Source organism: Lontra canadensis, unplaced genomic scaffold (genome assembly GCF_010015895.1).
Source record: "Lontra canadensis isolate GAN:19392208 unplaced genomic scaffold, GSC_riverotter_1.0 scaffold100, whole genome shotgun sequence".
NCBI lineage: Eukaryota > Metazoa > Chordata > Mammalia > Carnivora > Mustelidae > Lontra > Lontra canadensis.
This window is the reverse complement of record NW_022631094.1, coordinates 5,201,468-5,227,882: the sequence shown is the minus strand read 5'-3', so window position 1 is coordinate 5,227,882 and position 26,415 is coordinate 5,201,468. Positions and strand designations below refer to the sequence as shown.

At 38.8% G+C, this 26,415-nt stretch overlaps 1 protein-coding gene across 16 annotated transcripts in view; it reads left to right on the top strand.

Annotated features, from left to right (window-relative positions):
- The window catches only part of PARD3 (par-3 family cell polarity regulator), a 649,759-nt gene that overhangs the window by 204,851 nt on the left and 418,493 nt on the right, over positions 1 to 26,415 (top strand). The window lies entirely within an intron of this gene.

The window sequence follows — 26,415 nt, the reverse complement described above, 5'->3', positions numbered from 1 at the left end:
TTCCTGTTTTACAGACAGGGAAGATGAGTCAGATGAGTCATGATACTCCTCTTATAAAACAGTGATGGATTTGGGCAGAGAAGGAAAAGGGTGTGAGAAGAAAAACATCCTTGATTCTCACTCAAATTGGATTCATTCTGCTGCGCTCTGCGGTGTTCAGCAGCATGGCCAGCCATGGAAATGTTTTTAATTTTGATTCTGGGTTGTCGTATAGTTCAGTGCATGTGACTAGAAAGGTCTCTTGGGCAAAGATGCTAATTTAAGAATGTTGTCAGTCTAAATGCTCCTAAGAGGATTAAACAAATTCCACGGCAAATAAATGGACATGTTTGGAAGGTTTTCCCTCCAAGTAATTTCCAGAAAACACACGAATCATTTGCTAAGCTGAAAATACAAGCCTATTAATGAGCCCAACTCACATGAATGGCCAGTCAGTGAAGGAACTTCCTTTGCAGGCTTGGGTTCAGCCGTACGAGCTGCACACCAAGTTTAATTAGAATTTATTTACAGCTAGAAGCTGCTCCTGTTTTCCTCTCCAAAGTCAGTAATGAAGCATTCCTCCTTGCCTCGTCATTAGTATTCAGAGCTCCGTCAGCCTGCAGTTCAAACTCTTTCCCTTGTTTTTGTCAGAGAAGATGATGGAGCAAGGTTGCTTAGGAACACTTAGCCACACTCGCAACGGGAATTATCAATCTGTTCTGTACGCTCACCTCCACACGCAGGGGAGAAAATTGAGTTTTGCTGCTGACAACGTTAATTGATTGCGAGTTGTTTTAGTGGGAGTATGATGTTGAAAACTAGATTTCCTTTCATTTTTATGCATTAGATGCAGAGAAAATATACAGTAACACGTTCCGCTGTAACTAAAATTATCGTAGAGGTATCTAAATTTGGATTTGTATGTTTTAGTATTCAGATCTTGACACTGGTCAGTTTACAGGATTATCTTTGGGTTTTGGAGACTGTTTCTCTAGTGATTTCTTTGGTTTCCAATAAATGCACATAGCCATCTCCTTCAATAGAGTTCTGATTAGTGCGGTCAGGGGGTGACCCATGATGTTGGGGGTGGATAGAGGGGTGAAATGGAAACCAGCACCATCTGGTTACCTCCAATTTGATATGGTCCAAAAGATGCTTTTGTCTGTTTCTCCCTCCCCTGCCTCGCAGCTTCTTGTCAGATAGATGTCTTCAAAGATGTCTTGCCCTAAAATATAAAGTAATGAATGCAGTATGTGTCTGTGGATGGTTTCATTTGACTTGAATTCATTTTTAGAGATGCTCTGATTTGGCTATTAGGAACTCTAAAAAACTGAAACAAATGAGAACATGGCTGATGAGAAAAAGTTAGACAAGCAAACAAACAAAACACCTCTCTGAGGGAAGGGATGGGTCGAAGTGGGGTAAGGAAGAGACGCCAGAGGCAAGCAAGCAGTGCTGTCTTCGTCTGGATCCGGAGCTCCAGTCCTCTGTAGCGCCTAAGCCAGCTTGCGTATTTAGAGTGGCTCTTGCCATAATATATTTTATCCAGGACTCTTGTTGAAATTAATGGATTGAGATTTGGCAGGGAGGCCTTACCTTTTACTCTTGTCAAACATCCTTAATTCTCGTTCTTATTTATTCAAGACGACACATGAAAGTCACCTGTGGAGCTTGAAAAAGCAGTGCTCGGGCACCTGGGTGGCTCCGATGGTTAAGTGACTGCCTTGGGCTCAGGTCGTGATCCTGGAGTGCTGGGATTGAGTCCCACATCCCTGCTGAGCAACGAGTCTGCTTTTCCTGAACTCTCTCTTATGCTCTCTTTCGTTCTCTCTCTCTCTGTCTCCCAAATAAAATACAAAATCTGAAAAAGAAAAAGAAAAAGAAAAAGCAGTGCTCATTCCCTGGCTTGCACTTTGCAGGGTCTGATTTAGTGGAAAAGGAAGCTGTCTCATAAAATTAATATTCTGGGAGGTTGAATTTGACTTGTTAAGAATTTGTGCATTCTCAGAATTTTGTTTCTTTAAAAATGCATTTAGGGCGCCTGGGTGGCTCCGTGGGTTAAAGTCTGGGTCCTGGGATTGAGTTCCGCATCCGGCTCTCTGCTCAGCGGGGAGCCTGCTTCCTCCTCTCTCTCTGCCTGCCTCTCTGCCTGCTTGTGATCTCTGTCTGTCAAATAAATAAATAAAATCTTTAAAAAAATGCATTTAAGTGATCCTTGTGTTATGAACATGTTCCTGTGTAAGGAGTCGTGTAGAAACTGTTCTGGATAAAATGATTAGTGCCAGTGGTATCAGAATGGCCGATGGCTCTGCAGGGGTTCTCTAGGAACTTGTCTCTTGGTTGCCGATAGTCTTTGAAAATGTTTTATTCCAAAGTTCATAGTGATCCTCTAGGCTTATCACTTCCATGGTTTGAGAGAATAGTTATCCTGACAGGAAGGGAGAGGAAACATTCAGGTTCAGGAGTTGACAGGTTCTGTTATTCCTTGTCTAAAGGTAGCGCTGGCATAAGTACTTTATTCATAGAGTCATAGTTTAATAAAGGTCAAAAACGTCTTGTAGCTAATTGGACTGAACTCCCTCACTTCTTATTTGAGGAAACAGAGTCTTAAAGCCTATTTTAATGAGCTAGCAGCCACATTATACCATGGAGTTACATAATGTTGAATTTTGCATGTGTGTTTGATCCTTGGAAAATGCTGAGGACTCCTCCGTGTAGAGGGGACACTGATAAGTGGATCATGTGGTATTGTGTTCTCAAGGACCCAGAGGACACATAGGAATTATGGACAAACATCTTGTTCTGATGATGATCTGGTTAGAAGCTTGGAAGAACAGATGTGTCTGTTATTGTAACTGAATTTGAAGGAGGAATCTAGGAGGGTTTGACATAATTGAGATCTTTAGGAACACATGATTTTTTATTATTTAGAGTAGTTTTAACTCTCAGACTCAGTATCCCCACCTTTTTTTTAAACAGAGGTTTCTTTTTTTTTTTTTTTTAAAGATTTTATTTATTTGGCAGAGAGAGAGATCACAAGTAGGCAGAGAGGCAGGCAGAGAAAGGGGGAAGCAGGCTCCCTGCTGAGCAGAGAGCCTGATGTGGGGCTCGATCCCAGGACCCCAAGATCATGACCTGAGCTGAAGGTAGAGGCTTTAACCCACTGAGCCACCCAGGAGCCCCGTCAGTATCCCCTTTTTATAATAACTATTCTATAACTTTTCCTTTTGGTATCCTGAGATGAAATTCGTAGAAAATAGAACCTAACTATAAGTATAATAAATAAATAGAAAAATTAAATACCTAAATTATTATATATTGATCTATAATGTTAACATTTATAGGATGTATTTGAGGCTGATTGGTGACCTATCAAAATAAAAGTTAAGTATAAAGGAAATGACTTATAATAAAACTATCATTCCAAACTGTGAACGTCAAGCTTGACCTAACTGGAAAACAGATGCCTTCATGATCTCACAACAACCCCCTTTCCCCCCAGGAGGTGGCACAGCTCCTCTTGAAGCACCCCTTATTTAAAGTTATACTTCCTGATGGCATTTTATGGAAAGTATATGCATGAAACAGATGCAATTCAGAAACTGTGTGGAGGCTGATTTGGTGAATTCCTTCCAAGCCACAAGTATAACAGAGCCTTGAATTCCTGATTTTAACTATGGGGGCTATTTTAAACGGCTGAAATTTTAATACCAGTATATGATATGATATACCCTCACAAAATATATTAAATAAGGTAAAAAACTTTAGAAGACTCCTTTGGGATATTAGTAGAATAGAAAATAAATGATTATTTAAAAAAAATTCTGGCACCCAGGGGGTCTTGGTGGCTCAGTGGATTAAAGCCTCTGCCTTCAGCTCAGGTCATGGTCCCAGGGTCCTGGGATCGAGCCCCACATTGGGCCGTCTGCTCAGTGGGGAGCCTGCTTACCCCCCCCCCCCCAGCTCTCTGCCTGCCTCTCTGCCTACTTGTGATCTCTATCAAATAAATAAATAAAATCTTTAAAAAAAATTCTGCCACCCAAATAAATGTGATATTACATTGCATCATTAGTTTAAACAATTTCATTGCCGCTTACTATTAATACAACTGGTAGTTTGATTTTGTCTCTATTTTTTTTTAAAGAAAGAACATAATTTTTAAAGGTCTTGTATAAGAGATTACAAGCAGGAGGATAAGAGTCACAATGAGATGTGAGGCTAGTCAGTTTCTACTTAATAATTCATTCTTATTTACTGTATTGTATTTTTTTCAAATCACATTCTTTGAAAAAAATCCCTGTATCAGTTAGTTTTATTAGTAAAACATATCTTTTTCTTACTTAGAGCATCAGTGATATTTTCAAGATACCCCCAAATTTATAGAAAGTATTGAGAGTTAATTGGGGCATCTGGGAGGCTCAGTTGGAAAAGTGTCAGACTCTTGATTTTGGCTCAGGTCACCATCTCAGGGTCCTGGGATAGAGCCCCATGTCAGGCTCCACACTCAATGGGGAGCAGTTGGAGAATTTTCTGTCTCTTCTTCCCTCCTCCCCTTGCTTGCAGGGCACACTTATGCTCTCTTTTCTCTTTCTCAGAAGAAAAACAAACAAAAACCAACCAATGCTCTCTTTCTCTTTCTCAAAAGACAAACAAACAAAAACCAACCAACCAAAAAGGCCTTTAGAGTTAAGAGTTCCTTGCTCTAGTAATTCATAGTTCTACATACTCAGATTATCACAATTGAGAACTTGTTTTTCTTTGTAGAAATTGTAATTTGCGTGGGTTAAGGCAAGGACAGATAATTTCTTACTGGATCGAGTATAATGGTATTTGTTTACATTCTCTCACTCAATCTAGAGTCTTGTATTATTTTTCCTAATAGGTAACTTAGAAAAACCCAATGCAAATATTCTTGTTTACCCAAATAGCTAACCTTGTGTAAATGGTGCACGTCGAGTCGGTCTCAAGCTGAATTCCTACATCAGGAACAGGAGAGTGATTTCCCAAGCCAGTGTTCCAAAAAGTTGACTTGATGGTTCAATTATACCAGGGACATTAGCATTCTTAATTGACTCGATCACTGCTTTCTGTAACAAAAGTTTCAATTCCATCTGTTCTTTTGGTTTATTATTCTTTGGAGCATCATTTGCTTTATTTCCCAAATATATAAGATTTTTGCTTGTCATTTAGAATTATTGCTAGTGTCGCTACCTCATGCTGAAGAGGAAGCCTTGCGACTGTTTGATGGCAGCTGATTTACAGTGTTTAATGCTACCTCACAGGCTTGTAAAGACCAAATGAATTGGATACATAAAGACTGGGAACAATGTTTGGCTTGTACTGGGCACAGTATCAATACTGTCAGCAGGTCATATTGTCACCATTATCAACCTGTTAAGATTGTCATCTGTACTTATCATTATTATCTTTCTAGTCAAGAAGAAGAAATTTCACATTCTCAATAAATCTTCACGGAATTTTTAATAAGTTCAGATACTTTTTAAAAACCTTGGTTATTAATGGGACTAGAGGTGCTTTGCCCGTCTCCTGCTGGGCCACCTGTTGGTGCAGGACGGTGATTCTGTGTCTTCTGAGCAGCAAAGTACTGCGGTTCTTCCTGTGGTCTGGGCACATCCGGGGACCTCAGACCCCTTTTAGGGGTTCTTTGGGTCACAGCTGTTTTCATAGTAATGCTAAAATAAAATGTTATTTGCGTTTTCACTTTACTTCTCTCTAGAGTGCACGGTGCATTTTTCTAGAAGCCACGTTCATGTGGTGACATCGTTCCCCCGAGTGTGCTTGTGATGATGTGGGCTTGTCCTGTTCTAAGATTTTCTAGGTTTTAGTTTCTGAAATGGGCAGTATTGACAGAGGTAATCCATAGAAACAAAACCTCCATGGAGGGGGACCTGGGTGGCTCAGTGGGTTAAGCCTCTGCCTTCAGCTCAGGTCACAGTCTCCGGGTCCTGGGATCCAGCCCCGCATTGGGCTCTCTGCTCAGCAGGGAGCCCGCTTCCCCCTCTCTCTCTGCCTGCCTCTCTGCCTACTTGTGATCTCTGTCAAATAAATAAATACAATCTTTAAAAAAAAAAAAAAAGCTCCATGGAGTTTTCAGTAATTTTTAAGGACATAAACATTACTGGAGCTTCTAAGCTTGAGTCTAACCTCATGAGGAGCAAATCACAAGTCCTACGCCCCATGTGGCAGGCCGAGCTTTACAATCTGGTTTGCTCACTGAGGCGTGAGGATAAAAAATCATAAACCTGTTTTTGTGTTGTTATCCACCATTAGATTCCCAGATTTCATATCTAAAGAGGAGTGCCAATTTTAATTCCTGTTTATTTAGTTGTAAGAATAAGTTTCTATGCCCCCTCACAATGTGGGACTTACTAAGCAATTGGATTTTTGAATGGAAACAGAAGCAGTTGATTGTATCTTAAATTTTCTTGAATCATTCTTTGTACCCCATCTTCACCAGTGAGAAGAAGAAAAATACTGCTAAGCAGCGTTGTGACCCAACATAGTTCACAGTACTGTGTTTATGAAATGACACAGGTAGAAATTTGAATAGAGTTTTCTCCTGTAAGCAAGTTGTGGAATTCAAAACTGAACATTCTTTTCCTTTTTTTTTTTTAAGATTTTATCTATTTATTTATCTATCACAGAGAGAGAGAGAGAGAGAATGAAAACAAGCAGAGGGAGAAGGAGAAGCAGGCTCGGCATTGAGCAGGGAGCCTGATGCGGGGCTCTATCCCAGGGCCCTGGGATCATGACCTGAGCTGAAGGCAGATGTCCAACTCACTGAGCTACCCCGGCATCCCAAAACTGAACATTCTTTAATTACAACAGGATTAGATTCATGTGTTTTATTTTGTTTTCTTATTTTTAGAAAATTTTATCTGAGCCTATTGTCTCTTTTTGACGGCAAGTAAAAAAGCCCATTTGTGGCATTGATATCACCTATTCCTATTTTTATTATAGTGAGGTCTTCAGTAAAGATGTAGAAAATATTTATTATCTCACCTGTTGTTACTCGTTTTTGAGTAGGAAGGAGGGGCTTGCTTAACCAGTGGCCAGTTAATCCTCATTTAAACAGCTATGTATGACCTTAGTTTTACCATTTTTTTCTGATAGTATCAGTTTTTTAAAAAGTGTGGTTGCATTTAATGATGTTGACTTGTGTTGGCCTTCTTTTTAAAACAACTCGCTTATAACACAGTATTATATTTAATCATTGCAAATTTATTTTGAGTTTCACCATTTTTTTGATAGTGTCAGTTTTTTTAAAAGTTGTGATGGCATGCGGTGATGTTGACTTGTGTTGACCTTGAAACAACTCACTTATAACACAGTATGATATGTAATCATACTTCAATCAATTTGTTTTGAGTCCTTTTCTCCCTCATAATTTAAAAATACTTAAAAATAAAAACAAAATTAAATGTCTTCTGTAAATTTTATTGTGGTAATAAGATCAGCCCCTCCCCAAATCCCTATTTTTATAAAGAATGATTTTGCATTTCTCTACAGCTTTCTATATGCTGGTGTTTAAACCTTAATGCAATAAAGTTTTTATTATTTTGCATTTGGTTTCATGTGGTATCTTTGCTTACTCAGGAGAACTCTACAAATGATTTTTTTTTTTAAAGGAAAAGGTAGTTATTCTTCAGATATTATTTATAAAATACGGTTTATCTGGCATTCAAAAGTTTTGTATATATATTTTAGGTAGTATGAAGAGAACTTTGGAATAGTGTGGTGAGTTTAGATTTGAATATTAAACCTATTAATTATTAACCACACAAAGGAGTGATTCTTTGTTTTTTTGGATGACTGTATTAACATTTTTATTTGGAGATAATACACACTGTAAATGTAATTAAGTCTGTGTCAGTCGAAGCATTTCCTTTCCATACTATTAGACAAAAAAGTTAAGAAAGGGAATTGGGCAATTGACATCTGAGTGTGTCCTTTTAATAGTTAAGGGAATCGAAGTTCAGAGAGGTTAATTTGCCTGAAGTCACACAGGGAGCAAGTTCGGGAGCTGGAGTTCAGCTCTCCCCTGTCTGGCTCTAGTGTCTCTGTTCTTTAACTTGCAAATTGCTGCATCTGGGAACAGAGTGGGTCATCCCTTGGGTCTGCCACCCCTTAGTTCTATGACTGTTATTAAATTATTAATTATTATAATGGTCTCAGTCTTAGACCCGAGAGTTTTGTTATTTATGAAAATCTGAACAGTTTTTTAAAAATCCCTTTTATTTTTGTCTTTCCTTTCTTTAAAATCTTGTCCTTTAAAATCTTACAAATACGATTTGTGGTTTTCGGTGTAATTATCAGAGACCAGTTTTCTTCTTTATTGTAGAGGTACTCTCAAAATGAGAACAAGGTTTTGAGTCCTAAGAAAAGTTATTTTAAAATCATAATGAATTAAAGCCTCTTCAAAGGCGGTCTCATTTACCAATAATGGAAACATTACTATAAGACTGGTTGAATATAAAAGTGTGATCATCAGAATAGAGAACATTATTCATATTTATAATGCTAACTTCCACTGAGTGGATTTTGATTCAACTGTCGTGTCCGGTGGATTTCTCAAAGGCGGTTATAACTGCCTACGAAAACTCTTCTGTTCTCTAGGAACCAGAGATAACTGACTTGAGTTTTGCTCAGGGCGGCTACAGATGGAGTGTGGAAGGGAAAGGTGAGAGAGCAGGCGTATTTGATTACCCCACAGAAAGAAAAATGCAAAGTGGATGGAAAACAGTTGGTTTCCCTCCTTAACTAGCTATCAGTAATTCTCCAGTGGACAGAACTCCATTATATTTTGTTGGATATAGAACTCTGTAACATGTGCCTTTAGTAGACTAATCCTGCTCGCTAGCTAGATCCTCCAACAATCACACCCATCGCACAGTTCTGAGGACAGATGGCTAGAGCATAAATCTGGAAATGGTAGTGTCAGGTCTATTGTACGAGGCTTCTTGGTAAAATATTGATAGCTTAGTGTCCAGCTGTAACTGCTGGTTTCTGGTCTTCCTATTTTAACCTTATTGTTTAAATGAATAATGCTAGTACTACTTTTAAGGTCACTGAAAAATTTTAAATTAGATGAAGTTGTCAAAGCACATAATGGATGTTTGCGTCTCTCTGTACTTGTGTTAATTAATGATTTGTGAGAAGTGCTCTGGATGAATTTAACCTCTGAATGTTTGGAATTCCGACCAGACCCACTGTTTAATGTTAAGTCATATCAGTGTAAGAAGAAAATGCTGCCAGAGGAAAGTTTTCTCAACATTTTAAAGTATTTCAGAAATGACTTGGTGATTTATAATTTTGTAGTAGCAGTAATATTCATTAAACCCAAGCAAACATTCATACATGTTTGTATATATACATAATATATATCTTCAATATTTTAATTTAAAAGTGTCTCGATTTTTTATCATTTATTTTTATTTAATTTTTTATATTTCAGGTTTTCATTTAAATTCCAGTTAGTTGACATATAGTGTAATAGTAGTTTCAGGAGTAGAATTTAAGGACTCATCACTTACATACAACACCCAAGTGCTCATTACACAATGAGTACCCTCCTCCATGCCCATCTCCCATTTTCTTTATCATTATTTTAAAGTGAGTGCTTGTCTATATTGACATTGTTTTTAAAGAAATACTTTAGTGGATGAATATTTCATTTCCAGAATACACTTTAACTCAGTACACAGTGTAATAGAAATGTTATAGACGTTCATACTTAGGCTTCGTTGATGTCCTTTTCCTCTCCTGTGCGTGAACTTGTAATCCTCCCAATCTCCACGACGTCCCATTCATTTCACTTGTTTTTGAGTGGGCCTCTGTCCTCACAGTGTTGGTGCTGTTACTAGTTTCTGATGTAGCGATTGTTCTGAACTAGTTAGTGGGGGAAGTGATGATAAATGGAAAAGTTAAATTTTTTTTTTTTAAAGATTTTATTTATTTGACAGACAGATCACAAGTAGGCAGAGAGGCAGGCAGAGATAGAGGGGGAAGCAGGCTCCCTGCTGAGCAGAGAACCCGATGTGGGGCTCGATCCCAGGACCCTGGGGTCATGACCTGAGCTGAAGGCAGAGGCTTTAACCCACTGAGCCACCCAGGCGCCCTGGAAAAGTTAAATTTTTAAAAAAATCCTGGAAGTATCTCGTTTTAGAGCTCTTTATTTTTATCCCTTAAACTAGCACATGCAAAAAAGTTTTATTTTTATTTTTATTTATTTTATTTTAAAAGATTTTATTTATTTATTCATGAGGGATAGAGAGAGAGAGGTAGAGGTAGAGGGAGAAGCAGGTTTCCCATTGAGCAGGGAGCCTGATGCAGGACTCGATCCCAGGACCCCAGGATCATGACCTGAGCAAAGGCAGATGCTTACCCATCTGAGCCACCCAGGTGCCCACAAAAAAAAGTTTTAATAATAACATCTAAAGATATATTCTTAAAGCAATATTGGCCTTCTCAGCAATCCGTTCAGCATCTTGTGCTTTATTTGGCCAGCTGCAGGAATGGGAAGTGCCAGCTGTAGAAATACTTGTATTAATTTGTTTGATTACTGTCTACATAGAATACTATAGATGAACTACTGTGGAACTTTTATGCAGTATTTTCCAGTTAAAAGCAAAGGTGCATTTAGGAAAGAGAAGACACATACCTCCTTTAAAACCTGCTTTTTCCTTTTTTGGTGACAGGTAAAGTCTGCATTATGATCATTTTTATACCACTTTCTCTACACTTTTGGGGAGATGTACTTATTACATTTCCTTAGTAATGTATTCACGAAACGTTTTATTCCATATTTCTTGGAGTCCCCACCCTGAACCCCGCCACCCTCAGGATATCTGTGTACTTGCGTGTTAGAAAGGGCCAAGTCACGACCATGGCCTAGTTTTTAAGGATTTTAATCTGTTATTAGAGTTAGTAAGAAATCTGTGTTTGCTATAAGATTAAGCCTCTGAGGGGATGTGTGTGTTCCCCTTTACAGAGGCTTCTAATGACCTGTTGTAGAAATGGTACACAGACGTGCTTCATGTTGTTTTCATGTCACTTTCAGGAATGCATGTGCTCTGTCTCTGGGAAGCAAAAGTTCAAAGCTTTTTGCAAAATAGAAAATTTCATTATGTGTTATCGTATTGATAGAGCTGGGTATTATTCCTGCCCCCAACCTCCTGCTGTTGACTAAGCCTTGGACCCCATGTAGTAAAAATAACCCCCTTTGCTTCTCCTTGGGGTGACCCCTGGATCTGTGGAATGTGTTGAGTTGGATTGTCAACGGTCAGTTAATTGGGTTATGTTTAATCACTGAAAATCAAGACTGCTATTTTCTTTTTGGTAAGATGGAAAAACATTTGAATCACGACTTTTTGTTTTTCTTTGTGTGATTTAGAATTTTGATGAATTATGAAAATAATTATCATAATAATTTGAATCGTACCTTTTTTTGGAGGTTATTACCCACCTTTCTCCTTCAGCCCCAAACCTGCTGATGCGATTAGTGTCTATTGTAAGCTTACATGTGATCTTAAAGGAAAGGGTCGCTGTCCTGTGTTTGAAAAGTGAATGCCAAATACTTAATTATCTAAAGCGGAGGTTGTCAGGCATACTGTGCATCAAAGTCACTTTTTAAAAACCCAGATTTTAAGAACTGGGAATAAATGGTCTAAAACATAAAGTTGCTAAAGAGCAAGTTGTTTATTGAGTTGTGACTTAAAATGTGATTAAATCTTTTAATATTATGTCTTTTATCTGGCCATATGGTCTTCAATAGTGACCAGATGAAGAACTGTCTTGATATAATTAAACTAGCTCTCATAATTGGGTCTAATTGGACAATAAATTGTCTTAGGTTTCTGGCCAGCAATTAATATTACTGATGGTCTAAATTTAATGCTGCGTATTTGGTAGACAGTATTGCTTAACATTCTGAGAGTGGGCTTGAGAGCCATTCTGCCAGAGCCTGATCTTGGCTCCCTATGGTAATAGTTCCGTGTGCATGGAAAAGTTACTTGGCTTTTCTGGGCCTCAGTTGACATGTCTCTAAAGTGGGGTAAGAGATGTATCTACTTCATAAGTTTGTTGTTAGAAATGAATTATAGGGAGTATTTGAGAAGTGTTGGTTATTTTTATTCCATAAATACATGAAAATTATCATATTGATAGCTTGCAATTATAGACTGAGATAATAAAATGTGTTTACATATGCTCACAAAATATAAGCATCCCAGATGTCTGTTCAATCAAAATATACATGTAATAGAAAATTCACTTAAGAGATTGAAACAATAGGGAATCTGTACTTTGCATAATTACATATCCCCAAATGGGTGTGAGGTTTTATTAGTTATGTAATTTGATAACATTGTTGGAGACCCAGTTCCTTCCTTTTTTTTTTTTTTTTTTTTTTGGGTTCCTGTCCTTCTCAGCACGTAAGCTCATTCTCAGAATCACAGGAGAATTATAGCAGTTCCATCTTAACACATTCCAGCTTTGTGAGTTGGAAACCTACCCCAAAACCCTCAGAAGATTTCACCTGATGACTTGTGGGCTATAATTGAGCCCCTTGCCCTTTCCTAAGCAAATCCTAACATGAAATGAAATTGCAGTGTCACATAGCCATGCAGAGAAAAATAGTTCCCTGGAAAAAAATGGAGATTCTGTTAGTGAGGAAGGAGGGTGGAATGAATATTCAATTGAGTAACATTTTCTGTTATCGTATTTTAATAGATACATGACATTTGTGTATCAATAAAAAGCCTATATTTGGGTCTATATAACTTACCTACCAGAAGTTGAATTAATTGCTGTATATAGTATATAGTTTCTCCTCATAAAAAGCCTTTGAAATAGAAATTTTTAACTTCATTTCAGGGATGGAGAGGGTCAGTAGTCCAAGGTGATAGAACCAGTAATTGCTGACAGATTTGTGATCCTCCAAAGTTTAAGCTCTTTCCATTATAACATGCGATTTCTTATTCCCATTGGGCATCAGGATATTAGATGCTGTTCTTAATCTTTATTGTAATACTGATTTACCTTAATTATTTTTGAAGACAGGTATGAACAGACTCGATATAAGACGCAGTGTTCTGTGTTCTTATATTAGCAAAATTTTGAATTAACTGTCTCATTAAATATAAATTTAATATAAGAATTTGCAAAATGCTTCATAATATCTTATGCAGTAATGTTTAATTATTTCTGTTTCCCTGTGACTCTAGCAGCTCCTTCCGAAACACCTGTTTTGAGCTCTAATTTTCAAGAGGCTAGAATAAAAATCCCAAAAGCTCCTTGTTTGTCTAAACTTAATATATTATTAGGTTTGTACTGGGTGAGTGGAAGAGTGGTGGTACAAAGTATGATTGTATTTATAAGGGTGAATGGTTGTGGTGTGCGGTTAGTATAGAATAGAATTAACTGGTGTTCGTGGAGAGGTGGACTTTCCTTTTTTTGAATTAAATAAAAATCATTACTTTTCATAGCCTATAAAGACCATATTCCTCTTTGTGCCTCTCCTCCCTCCACAAGATGATGATTCATTTGGTTGAAATTATTTACGTTCTGCTTGGCTTAACAGAAGTGATATTCACGTTTATAGGAATGATAGACTTAAAAAAAAATTAAAATGGTAATCCTCCCGTAGAGTTTCTGACAAGAGACTTGGAAGACAGAAAACAGAGTACACGCATAGAGAGTAAACACTTGTGTGAAGGGTGCCGCTGACACCATGGGGAAGGTATTTGAGGCCCTCGATGCCTGGCCTTGAGACACCGGTCAATGGTCTTTACTGTAGTTCACTGATTACTAGAACGTCTGGTGAGGGAAATGATTTTAACGTGGCTTCTGCACTGTACCTGGTTTTAATGAATACAGTTTAGGATAAGGATAAATGGGAATTAAAAGTGCCAAATCAAATCTGGTTTGGGATTCAAGGACAAATGCAAAGCAATTGGTCAGCCTTAGCGAGGTAAGGTTCCCATCATTTCACCTTTGTGATTGTCATGGTGCTACTTTACTCCAGTAGCACATTATTCAGCATGTGGTAAAGGGGATTTTTTGGATCATCATTCCTCCTTTCACCTCTCCACCCCCGAGATTGCAGGGAGGGTGTAATCTGCACCAGACATCTGGAGTAATTGGAGTAGTATTTCCTGGCCCCTCGTCCCTTCCTAGGGTTGGCACCTCAGCTGTTGTGTGGTTGATGCTGAGGAGCAGTGGCACCACCAAGACTTTTTTTTTTTTTTGCTTTAAAATCTTATCCCAAATAGTGGTTTCAGGGAGCCTTCACCTGAGTACATGCCCAGAGGGAAAGGACAGAGACTAATTTGATCTAGAAAATTCTGTTATTTTGGCATGAGAATGCTGTAATTCGTTCCAGATACCCCCGCAGTCGAAATGAGGTGCTGACACTTGGTTCCCTTAGCTGTCCTTAGCAACTCATGAAAACGTGATCATAATTTAACACCATCGTCTCCAAAGAAAAAGCCTTACAAATAACTTAGTGGATATGTTGTACTCCTGTTTGTTCTCCCATGCTTCCTCTCCCACACCAGTTTATAGGCTGTAGGCCCTTATCCTTGAAGGCCTCTGTCTCCCCAGAATTTTTAAAATAAAGATCTTGTATCTGTTGACGCTAACTTTCAAACATAGGAATTGCTGTTATTGCTAGAGGCATTATCAAAGTAAAATTGTGAAGATTGTAACATGGAGGAAACAAAAAAAGAACGTATTTGCATCTAGTAGATGGTTTTGGTTTTCTTTTCTTTTCTTTCTTTCTTTCTTTCCTTCTTTTTTAATATTTTATTTATTTATTTGGCAGAGAGAGACACAGCGAGAGAGGGAACACAAATAGGGAGGGTGGGAGAGGGAGAAGCAGGCTTCCCATAGAGCAGGGAGCCCCGTGTGGGGCTCAGTCCCAGGACCCTGGGATCATGACCTGAGCTAAAGGCAGACGCTTAACGACTGAGCCATCCAGGCGCCCCTATGATTTTGGTTTTGTGAGACATCGTCTGTACTAGGCTGATGTCCTTTTTTCATTACCAAGTACTAAGCAAATAACAGCCCCATAAACTCTTTAAGCATTAGAATGAGAACGCACATAAAAGTATCTGCTTTTGACAAGTATCTGTGGCATCTAACGTTCTGAATGGCTTAGTTTTGAACAACAGCCATTCTGAGTTTGAGAAATAGCAGTATGTACCAGGACCCAGTATAGAGCCTACTGAGAAAAATATTCAGAGCATAGTAAAGTCTGCATTGTATAGTCAAGGAAACTCTTCCCCAGATGCTGTTTTTGGATGCTGATTCCTTCTTGAGGAATTGTCATTACCTATGGTTTCTCATACTTAAGCCTTCAAATTTAATTAACTCATTTTTCTTGGGAAGCCAGAAACTTACCAGGATTTTGAATTACTCTGACATTATATGCTTGGGAGGATGTCCTGGTTTTTATGATGCTGATAATTAAGGCACAGGACCCAAGTCAGCTTCTAATTCAAACTTTCAAAATCATTTACTTTATGAAAGATACTCTGTTAGGAGAGGAAACTTCTCTCTTCACAGACTCATTTTAGATGCTTGGTTCCATATAACGTAAACAATCTGAGTTCAGCTCCCAAGATCATTTTAAATGACATCCATTGTGCCCTTCTTCACTTTGACAAGTGGGAGCTGCAGAACCCTCAGAAGTGCATTTTTGTTGTTATAGTCACTTCTATTCTCATCAAGTAAGAAAGGTCAGACTTTATTGTTGTCCTGGGAGTCATTGTTTTCATCAGTTATTATGTGTCTTTCTGTTGGGTGAGTACCTCTATTTATTAAACTGTGGAATAATGATTTACAGAGGAAATGGTGGCATTGACGAGTGGCATTCACCTAAGGAATCTTGATTTGCTGGCATGTTAAAAAGGTAGCAATCTTGTTTTCTCTTTTGTTGATACGTGTCTTCTTCTGACTGGTAACTAAGGCAGCTCTGGTCGATTTCCTATCTCATTGTTGCGCTTTTCTTTCAGAAAGTATTGTCAAAGCTCTAGAGGCTTACAGTTTAAAATAAAATTGGACTTGAAAAACATCTCTAGCTAATTCTGTAGAGTTCATAACCCTTGCCTAAAAATGCATGGGTAATTCCGGGTACTTAAGAGTTCCAGTCACCGGTCAAGGCATTCCACCTAGGGCATGGGTTATCAAAAGTGTAATAGTTTTGTATTAACCTGCAAGTCCTTTCATCTCGGATCAATGAAAAATACTAATTTGCCAATAAGATCAGTTCATTCAAACCGAGCTGTTGTAAGACGAGTATGAGTAACTGAAATAGAAGGCAGAGTATGGTACCGACACTAAAAAGACAAGAAGCACAACAGAGGAACTAGAAAGAGGGAGTGCTTTGGCATTGGGGCTCAAGAATACTTAAGACTTTGATAAAGAAAAGGAAAAGATGCTTTTAATTCTTTTTTAGAAAGTTTATTAATTTATTTGACAGAAAGAGAGAGGGCACAAGCAGGCAGAATGGCAGACAGGGAGAATCAGGCTCCCCTCTGAGCAGACAGCCTGACATGGGGGTTGATCCCAGGACTGATCCCAGGACTCTGGGATCATGACCCAAGCTGAAGGCAGACACGTAACCAACTGAGCTACGCAGGTGCCCCAAAGATGCTTTTAATTCTAAGGGAGGAGTTTATCCCAGGCAAAGGGAATAGCAACTGTGTGGGTTTGGAAGCGGCATACCTTTTAAATTAATCATTAGTTCATCGAAATTGGAATAAAAGGTAAGTTTCTACATTTCAGGGGGAGGAGACATTATGTAATGGAAGCTGAGGCAGACCCTTTCTTTGTAGTACAAAGTACCCCATTGCAGTGTGGTATTTTGGAGTCAGAAGGACTGTCTGAAAGGAGATAGAACCCATTCCCAAATTATGTATGACTTAACACTTGGAGGAAATGAGTTTGTAGGGGCGCTAAGTCTTTTATCGGTTGTTTTAGAGACCTGTGCAATTTTACTATGTGATTCTTGCTTATAATTCATATGGCTAATACAATGAAGCCGAATTTCCAAAGACCTATAGCAATGAAAAACTTCATAACAACATCCACTCCATTTGGTTTTCGAATGAGCTAGTATTAATGAGCCTCTGAAATGGCAGTGCTAGATCATGTGGGGGTCATAGCGCTGAGAGATACAATGGCTCACTTAATATTTTTGTGCAAAGAGATGTGTAGATGTGTAGTCCACATGCAAAATTAAGTAAGAGCTAAGGAATGTTTGGCAGCTGGTACAGGGGTGCGGATTTGGAAGATCTTATTACTTTATCCCTACATATTACACACAGCCAGCGACACTGCGGTCCTCTACATTGTTGATTGTGCAGCAGCTCTGGCAAGGTAATAACCATGCTTCCTTTATATTTTCTAGTTAATTCTGATTGCTGATTATTCTCTGTGCATGTACTCCACCCTGTATGATGTGTTGAGCACTTGGGATACAAAACTGAATAAAGCATAATCCCTCTTTTTCAAGGAACTTACTAGACTCTTGACTTACTTTTCTCCCCCAAACTAGTCAGATAAAAACACATTTTTAAAAAGATTTTTATTTATTTATTTGACAGAGACACAGTGAGAGAGGAAACACAAGCAGGGGGAGTGGGAGAGGGTGAAGCTGGCTTCCCGCTGAGCAGAGAGCCTGATGTGGGGCTCGATCCCAGGGTCCTGGAATCATGACCTGAGCTAAAGGCAGACGGTTAACAACTGAGCCACCCAGGTGCTCCCAAAACACATTTTAATATGAACAGTGACTCACTTTGGAAAGAGTGGAGAGGAAGAGACCGTAAGAGTTAGCATCATTTGGTGATGGATATTCCTCTGTCCGGGTTGAACCACTGGATCCACTGGTTGTCACTGTACTCATGTTTGAGAGAGAAATTGAAGGCAATACTGTAACCTTCCTTAACCATCAGTGCTTAGTGTTTGGTTGTGATCAGGTATATCTTTGTGCCCAGAGAGTTTTTGTATGAAATAGAATTTGTGAGCCAGAAATATCCTATTATAGATATTTAAGGAGTTGAACTTAGCACAGTACGGTGGACTACTGGAAGGGAAGGAGTGTAAGGGGAGGGTTAGTTAATAATCCTTGAAGTTCATGATTAAAATAGTTATGGATAGAACACAAACAAACCCTATAATTTTGTTAATCTAAATTACTACAAGCCAAGGGATTGAAGAGTTGTAGCACAGTTGTATATATTAAATCTTTGTTTCACATAGGATGTTAGGGTATATTCAGTTGATGTCCATGTAACAATAGCCAAACCAAGTTAGCCAAGTAGAGAAGAATGAAGTTGTAGTTCATACTACCGGGGTTCTTCATGGTCTCAACGAGCATAGGAAATCAATGGGAATCAAAATTAAAAAGGTGTTATGTTAGGAACCACAGAAGTACCTCTGCTCAGTCCCTGATTTCTTGCTTGCTTTTGGAATTCTGTTTATTCTTCCTCCCAGAGAGCAGCTTTCTTTGCCTGTTTCCATATTCTGATTTGTCTAGCTCACAACATTAGTGTTTCCTTATGAAGTTCTAGCCTCCTTGCGCTTTTGGTCCCACTTGCAGATTCTCTGTGGAGATACTGCAGTCGGTCCAGTTTAGATCCAAGGTCCAGCCTGGACCTCAGCAGTTGTGGCTGGAAGGGGATGGTGCAGGGTGGTGGCAATGATGATGGCAGTGGTTGGAGATCACGAGACAGTCACTCAGAACACCTGTGTTTACTGAGGGCCTGCCGCTTCGGATAGATGGGACAAAGGTAGGGTGCAGATGAGTGGAGGCATTTCTCAGAGAATGGGGAGGGCACCTGAACTTGGATGAATTGGCCTTATCAGGTGCATATAAGTACAAAAGATGAACATATTAAGATTATTAGGAAAGATATAGTAAAATAATTTTGTAAGATACACATTCAGACATGGAAGTTACATGATTCCCTTTCTCGGTTCAAGATTTTCAAATAGTTAAAACAAAAATTGAATATTTATTATTCTGTGATCCTAAAATGTTGTTTCTCGGTTATTTTTTATTTAAATTTTTCCTGAGATCATTTTCCCAAATATGCAAAGTACAAGGTTGTGCCTTCTAACTGAATTTGAAAGTAGAACTAAAACTTTCCCATATTTTCTTTATGTAGCTTAGTGCCACTGCCATTCTGTTTGAACGGATTGGGACCACACTGTTCATGTCTTGAAAGCTAACGTTCGAGTTACTGTTTTTAAAAGACTGTATCCATTTTCAGCCAATTCATAGATTCTCAAATACTTTACTCGGTGCCATCTAACTATTATACTATTAGTTTCCTAGACTTACCCCATGAATGAATGCTTTGGGTTACTTTTCTCATTTTGGACAGTTGGTGTGGTCTTAATAAGAATATATCAATTCCTGCTATTAATGGCCTTTGTTCCAGTTTTAAAGCTCACTAATTTTAAAAAATGGCCCTAAGTGTGAGGCTCTGATTCCTCAGAAAAGCTGTTGTCATTGGCCGTAATTATAACTTGGTAACTTGGTCTGTTAAGTTTCCTTGAGTTTATATTAAAATTCTTTTTTTGACTGTTAGGATTATTCTGCTTAGAACGGCAAGTCTTTAAACTATGAGAAGTTTATGTTCTTCTTTTTAGATGACTGAAGAATAAAGCTTGACTTTAAACCAAGCTAGTCACTTTAACTTTTCCTATTTAAAACCGCAGACATCGGAAAGTTAGTATAAGGAGCAATCCTAAGCTGCATTTAATCAGAATTTTTCATGTTCTTAGTTCACGAGAAACCTTTGTCAACACTTTATTACTAACACAGAGTATAAGTTAATGATGCACAGAGCTTAAAACCTCTTATATTCAATTAGAGGACCTATTAGCTTTGAAAGCAGTAAATAATAATTGGCATTTGCTGAGTTTTAAATAGATCTACATGATCTACATTTTTGGTTTAGAGTGCACATAGCATTTTGTGTTTTGCTCTGAAACTTGTTTTTTTCTGAGAATGCAGTTACCTTTTAGTATTTAACCTAAAGTCTCTTCCTGATTTTAATGTAGAATATTTCCTTCCTTTAATTGCTAACATGTTTTTCAAGTATTTATACATGACTTTTAAGGTGCTAATTGGCACGAGAATGGCTAAGGGATGGTAAACTGTTGGAATCAACGTTAACGTAAAGCACACCCACAATAAATTTTTGTATCCTGGCCTGGAATGGCTGGCATTTGTGTGTTAAATGCATCAATAGTCTCACAGTAAAATACATAAAACAGCAGTAGGCGGTTTAAGTGATCACCTCACCAGAGCCAGAGGATGCCAGCCTCTGGGGCTGCCTTCACAGAATTTGATAGAGTCTTTTGTAGTGTTGTAAATGTTACAGTGAGGGTCTTACTTCTCTTTTGAACAAAACATTGCCTGTTGATGTGCTATAGCTCTTTTGGTCCTAGTGGGGTTAAAAAAAAACCAAAAAAACAAAAACAAAACCCAGACTTTTCTTCTAAACCCCAAATACTTGATTAATATCAGCTTTTGTGTCTTTTGCTTATTGTTCTGTGTTTTTTTTTCTTCCTTTTGTAGTAATTTGCTGTCATTAGCATGTTCCATAAAATCACGCTTGCTGGCACACGGAGCCCGTGCCACTGAGCCAGGTGTCCTTTACATTCATCCATTTATTCTTTTTTACCTCTTTGTAGTTAACCTGAGATTCCCCATTTATCCAATACACCATTTTTGCAGTTACTCTATTATTGTTCGGAGGCATTCAAAGGCCTGATTTTCTCTGAATATAAAACCTGGCTGGGAAGCGCAGTCCCCAGGCTGTGTTTTTGTTTGGCTCCTTCGGATCGCACTCTGGGGACGCAGGTTCAGTGGACTGGAGAGGAGGCCCATCCGCGTGGCCCTGCCGTCGCCGTGCGCCCGCGGTGGCTCTGGCCCAGGAACCCTGTCTGGCCATCAGTGTGGCACATGGCCTGTCATATTCTGGCTCTGGACCTGGCTTCAGGTAAGGGTTGGAAGATTGATTAGGGATGATTTGCCGCCGCCGTTCTCCTAAATTCTCACCGGATCACCCAGCCTTGGTTTCCATCTCTTTTAAAGGGCAGTCACATACTAGAGTTGTTCAGTTGTGTTATGTGGCATTGCTTGATAGTGGGTTTGAGTATTTGAAGTGCTGTTTTAGCTAAAGGCAAGGAGTCCCTTCAAGTCATCACTGACATAAACTTTCAGTAGGCTTTGCTGTTCTATTCTGCTGATAGTTATTTGAACATTTTAAATGCTTCCTCAGTCCATTTATTTAAGCTTCTTTAAAGATTAAAACTTAAAATATTTGATTCCTGAAAACTAAGTTTTTTTTTTTTAAGATTTTTATTTATTTATTTATTTGACAGCGAGATCACAAGTAGGCAGAGAGGCAGGCAGAGAGAGAGAGAGAGAAGGAAGCAGGCTCCCTGCTGAGCAGAGAGCCCGATGCAGGGGATGGATCCCAGGACCCTGGGATCATGACCTGAGCTGAAGGCAGAGGCTTTAACCCACTGAGCCACCCAGGCGCCCCTGAAAACTAAGATTTAAATGGTACTTTGCTTCAGTATTATTTCTGGGTCTTTTTTTTTTTTTTAATTTATTTTTGAAACACTGGGTCTGAAATGTGATTATAGGTGTTTTTAGAGACATGGTTGCCCAAGGTACAGTTTTGAGCATACATGGTTATAAGGTGTCTTTCTCCTGCCTCCGGTCTTGAATAGTTCTTTTTTGTAGCAAGGCCAAAGACAAGAAAAACAAACCAAAACAAAAAACAAACTTCGGGGGTGACGATAAAATTCTCTTGCTGCTCTGCTGTTCTCTCCCAAATGCGTCAAAAAATCCTGGTGAGGTCACAGTTCCTCCTGCCTGTGGTGGTGTTGCTTTATTTCGGGAAGGCCTTAGGGAGCAGACTGGTTTGGCCTCTCTCCTCATTTATGGCTGATTTTGGGGATGCCCATCATCCCTAGCTGACCAAAGCCATAGCTGTAATATTTGCCACTTTTTTTTTTAATATTTTATTTATTTATTCGACAGGCAGAGATCACAAATAGGCCGAGAGGCAGGCAGAGAGAGAGGAAAGGAAGCAGGCTCCCTGCTGTGCAGAGAGCCCGATGTGGGGCTCAATCCCAGGACCCTGGGATCATGACCTGAGCTGAAGGCAGAAGCTTTAACCCACTGAGCCACCCAGGTGCCCCAATATTTGCCACTTTTAAAAATAATTAAATTTAACTTCTTTTAAAGATTTTTACTTATTAGTGAGGGAAAGAGAGAGAGGGAGTGAGTGAGCTTGTACAAGCAGGGTAACAACAGGCAGAGGGAGAAGAGGCCCCCTGCTGAGCAGGGACCCTGGTGTGGGATTCAATCTCAGGACCCTGGGATCATGACCTGAGCCAAAGGCAGACGCTTAACTGACTGAGCCAACCAGGTGTTCCAATATTTGCTGGTTTGTGGGGAAGCTCCCCCCCCCCCCCTTAGCTGTTGTGGATTCTCCTGCCTCTACTAATTCCTGGTTGGGGTCAGGGTCTTGGTCCAGAGCTGGTGTGGTTGGGCATCTGACTTCATCAAGCCTTACTTCCTGCACTGCTCCTTGGGAGTCTGGCTTTAAAATACATATGTAGATGTAACTGGGGCAATCTTTTTAGCTCTCTTGGTATTCCTCAAGCCTAGGGCTAGAGGGAGGGGCAGAAGTCCCAGGCTATTCTTTGATACTAAAGTAGCCTGTTAGATTCTGTTACCTGCATATATTTGAGTAAGTGAATAAATTAAGCGGGTTAGAAAAATTATCATTTATGTATGATAGGTGTCACTCATAAGATATTTTGATTGATTAGTTGTTAAAGGCAGTGGAGCTCCCAGGGTGGGGCTGCTGATGTTGGTGGCCAAGCCTACTGCCTTCCTGCCTTGCTTCCAGGAGAACCAAACCAGTCAGCTGTGTGCATCAGAACAGGAATATTGTGGGGTACCTGGGTGGCTCAGTGGGTTAAGCCTCTCCCTTCGGCTCAGGTCATGATCTCAGGGTCCTGGAATCAAGCCCTGCATCTGGGTTTCTGCTCAGCCGGGAGCCTGCTCCCCTCTCTACCCACCCACCCGCCTGCCTCTCTGTCTACTTGTGATCTCTCAAATAAATAAATAAAATCTAAAAAAAAAAAAAAAACAAAACAAAAAAAAACCAAAACAAAAAACCACAGGAATATTGCTTACCTCCTCTTGGGTGTGTTCATGCAAACTTTTGTGACTTAGCTTGGCTGTAAATACTTGGCTATGAAATTTCAATGTGGGTTACATAATTTATATGGGACTTTTTAAAATATCTTCAGTTGATTTAGGAGCACTCTTTTTTTGCATGCATTTTGAAGAAGACTTTCAATTCTAACATATTTTTATAGCTGGGGCTCTGGAGAGCTAGATAATCTTGAGAGAATTTCTCTAGTACTCATGGCATTGAATTGACAGACAGGAGTAGCGTCTTGTCCTGAAGTGAAGGGGTGTGTAATACAATACTTTGTCCTTAGGATGTTTTAGATTGCAGTTGTGCGGACATGTTGTCTTTAAGAGTAATGAATAGGTAAAAAATTAGTAGATTATTTAATGAAAAAAAAAATGTTTTTGAAGTGAAAACTTTTAATATCGTACTCCTGCTGTTTTATTTTTAGACTTAGAGTTAAAAGGACACAATAAAGATTTCCTTTTTGTGAGTTGAAAAAAAAATCCTAATTATCTCCAAATATGGAGTGATTGTAAAATATATAAGCCCCAAGGAGAGACATTTGTTTTTCTTAAACCTCTGTGGACGTGATTTCCTTGAAGTTTTTCATGTTTTACCATAATGTATTCTTTTAAAGGAAAGATTCAGCTTCTCTATGATTTCTGATACATTAAAGAGGGAGAGTGCTCAGCCAAGATCTGCATGTCATACAGAGATAGGCATGGACTGTGTCTTCCAGCCTCGGCGCAGACAGGTACACCAACTCTTTGTTTAAGGGATCGGCAAATGAACCATGGCGTAATTCACAGAGCTCCCAGGATTTTCTTTTTACTAAGTTGGCGTAAATGTGAGAAGGTCCAGCAAAGTTCTTGCCTTATTACTAGAACATTGGCAGTACTGATTGAAGACGGTGTGATTTGTGTTGATGGGGTATACTTTTGAATATCATGTGATATCTGCTTATTGAACTCTCTGAGGATCATCACCCAGAAGGAGCAGAAGTTTTGACTGGCTCAGACTTGTGCTGTCCAGTCTGTATCACTAGAACCTTCTTATAGAGAGGTCAAAGTACCACAGGCTTCTTTACTTACAGAAGGACTGAGTGGAAGAACATTACCCAACCAAAGACAGATACACAGTGATCTTCTTAAAATAAAATTTCTGTCTGTGGTATTTCAGTGAAATGTTTTCCTGTTTTCAAAATTAAAAAACCTTCTAAGCACAACTCTAGTGCTTTTAAGGAGATATTTTTTGTTAAAATAGCAGCCAACGTAACATAAAGGCAGAATTGTATCAGTGGATTTCAAGGATTGGCTAGCTTTTTGACATAATGCGGAAAATCAACAACAGAAAAGCTCATCGCACTGTGAATCATTGTATCTTTGTATTGTGGATTGTGCACTGTTTCAAGGATTCAGAAGAGAAGAGATCTCAGTTGTGTAAAGTGAAGGCAGGAGCTATATGGCTAAGAGAAGTTTTAATTTATTTTGAATGTTAGGCAGTGGGTTGTATCATAAAATCTAAGACCTTCAGAGGAGAAAATTATTTAGAGTGGACTTTGTTTATTATTTAAATAAGACTTTGTTATCAAGTGCTCCAAGTCAGAGGCAACTATGAAAGATCTGTTGAGACACAAAACCATAGCACATCCCCCAGGGCTCCTAGTTCAGAGGATTTCTCGTGTGGGAATCTGTACTGTTGCAAGCAGTGTCCAACATACTAGATTTTAAAAGGTATCACAATTAATGATGGAAAAATGCATTGGTTTGAAATTTCTATTGTTGAAAGATAAAAGCTAAAACATTAAAAGAAGTTAACCATTGAGATCTGAGTTATCTGATGGTTTCTAGAGTTTAGTTTTCCTGCTCCTGCCCTTCCTCTGTAGAGATGCTTGGGTAGTTAGGTTAGTTGGGCCTAACGGAAACAAGGTCCAAGAATGGGTATACCTGGATTATCCAATACTCTTGTGGCAGTTGAATGTTGACTGCTTCATATCACTTAACTTTCATGAGTGATGAACAGGAAATTGGATTTGGGATGCAATAGAGACCAAAGAAGGAACTGTGGGAAGTGACAGACATTTTGTTCAAAGTATTTATAAAGGAAAGCCAGTCAAAGGCTGCCCCCTTCTTCAGTTCTTGCCATTGGTTTAGGAATATGAGAGAAGAATGGCACTTCCTATTTAGAAGACTGGAATGTGGAGGGAGATTGTTCACAAATCATGTTCATTGAGTGAGTGACTGCTGTGTTTAGGGTAAACTTCTAATTCTATTTGGATAATGAATTTCATGATATTTTAAATAGTGGAGCTACTTCTATAGGAAATGAATTATAAATATGCAGAGTTAAAGTGCGTTTTGATTTACAGAACACTGAGTTTCCAAGGTTAATACATGTTACTGCTTTCAAACAAGTTCTTCAAGCACAGGTTGGCTAAACCAAAACATCAAATGGAAAAACTGTGTGCTTGATCAGTAGACACTGAGCTGCCTGAGGATGCCGGCTCTTTTGTGTAACTCGTCTGCCACCATCTCGTTAGCTTTAGAACCATAGAAGTACAACATTTATCAAGTCATGGGAAATTTTTTATTTAACGTGGTTTATTAGCCATTTTTAAGCATAGTCCTTCCCTGCCATACGTTTTTCCGCCTGCACAGTGTCTTTTTTTTTTTTTTTTTTCCTTCCTCATCATTAATTTGAGTCTCCACTTGAGCCATAGATGTCTGGTTATACTGTAAGAAGAAAGTTCTCAGTCCTAACCCATGTGATAGCAGACTCCCCCAGGTGCTTACTGTCTCCTCCCCCAGTCTTTATTATCATTTCTAGGTAATATTAAGAGCTAAACATGTGATTTCCTTACAGATCTTAAAAGTTGTATATCTCGATGTAATAAATCTCTAGACAAATTCTTGGCAATGATGCATACGTTTTATGTGTGCTGTGATTATCTCTAGTCATAATTATTTAATACATACAGTATGTGTGGCATTTATAATCTTCCCAAGGAGAAAAATGATGTGGCATAATTCTGGCAGATTATTTATGTTGTTTATGCTTTAAATGTATGGTAAAAAATGCTGTGTATCTCTGACTTTGAAATCCCCACTATTCTAGTTTTTAAATGGTTGCATGAAAATAAAGAAACTAAGCAGAGTACTTTGCTTAGAGTCCTCTAAGT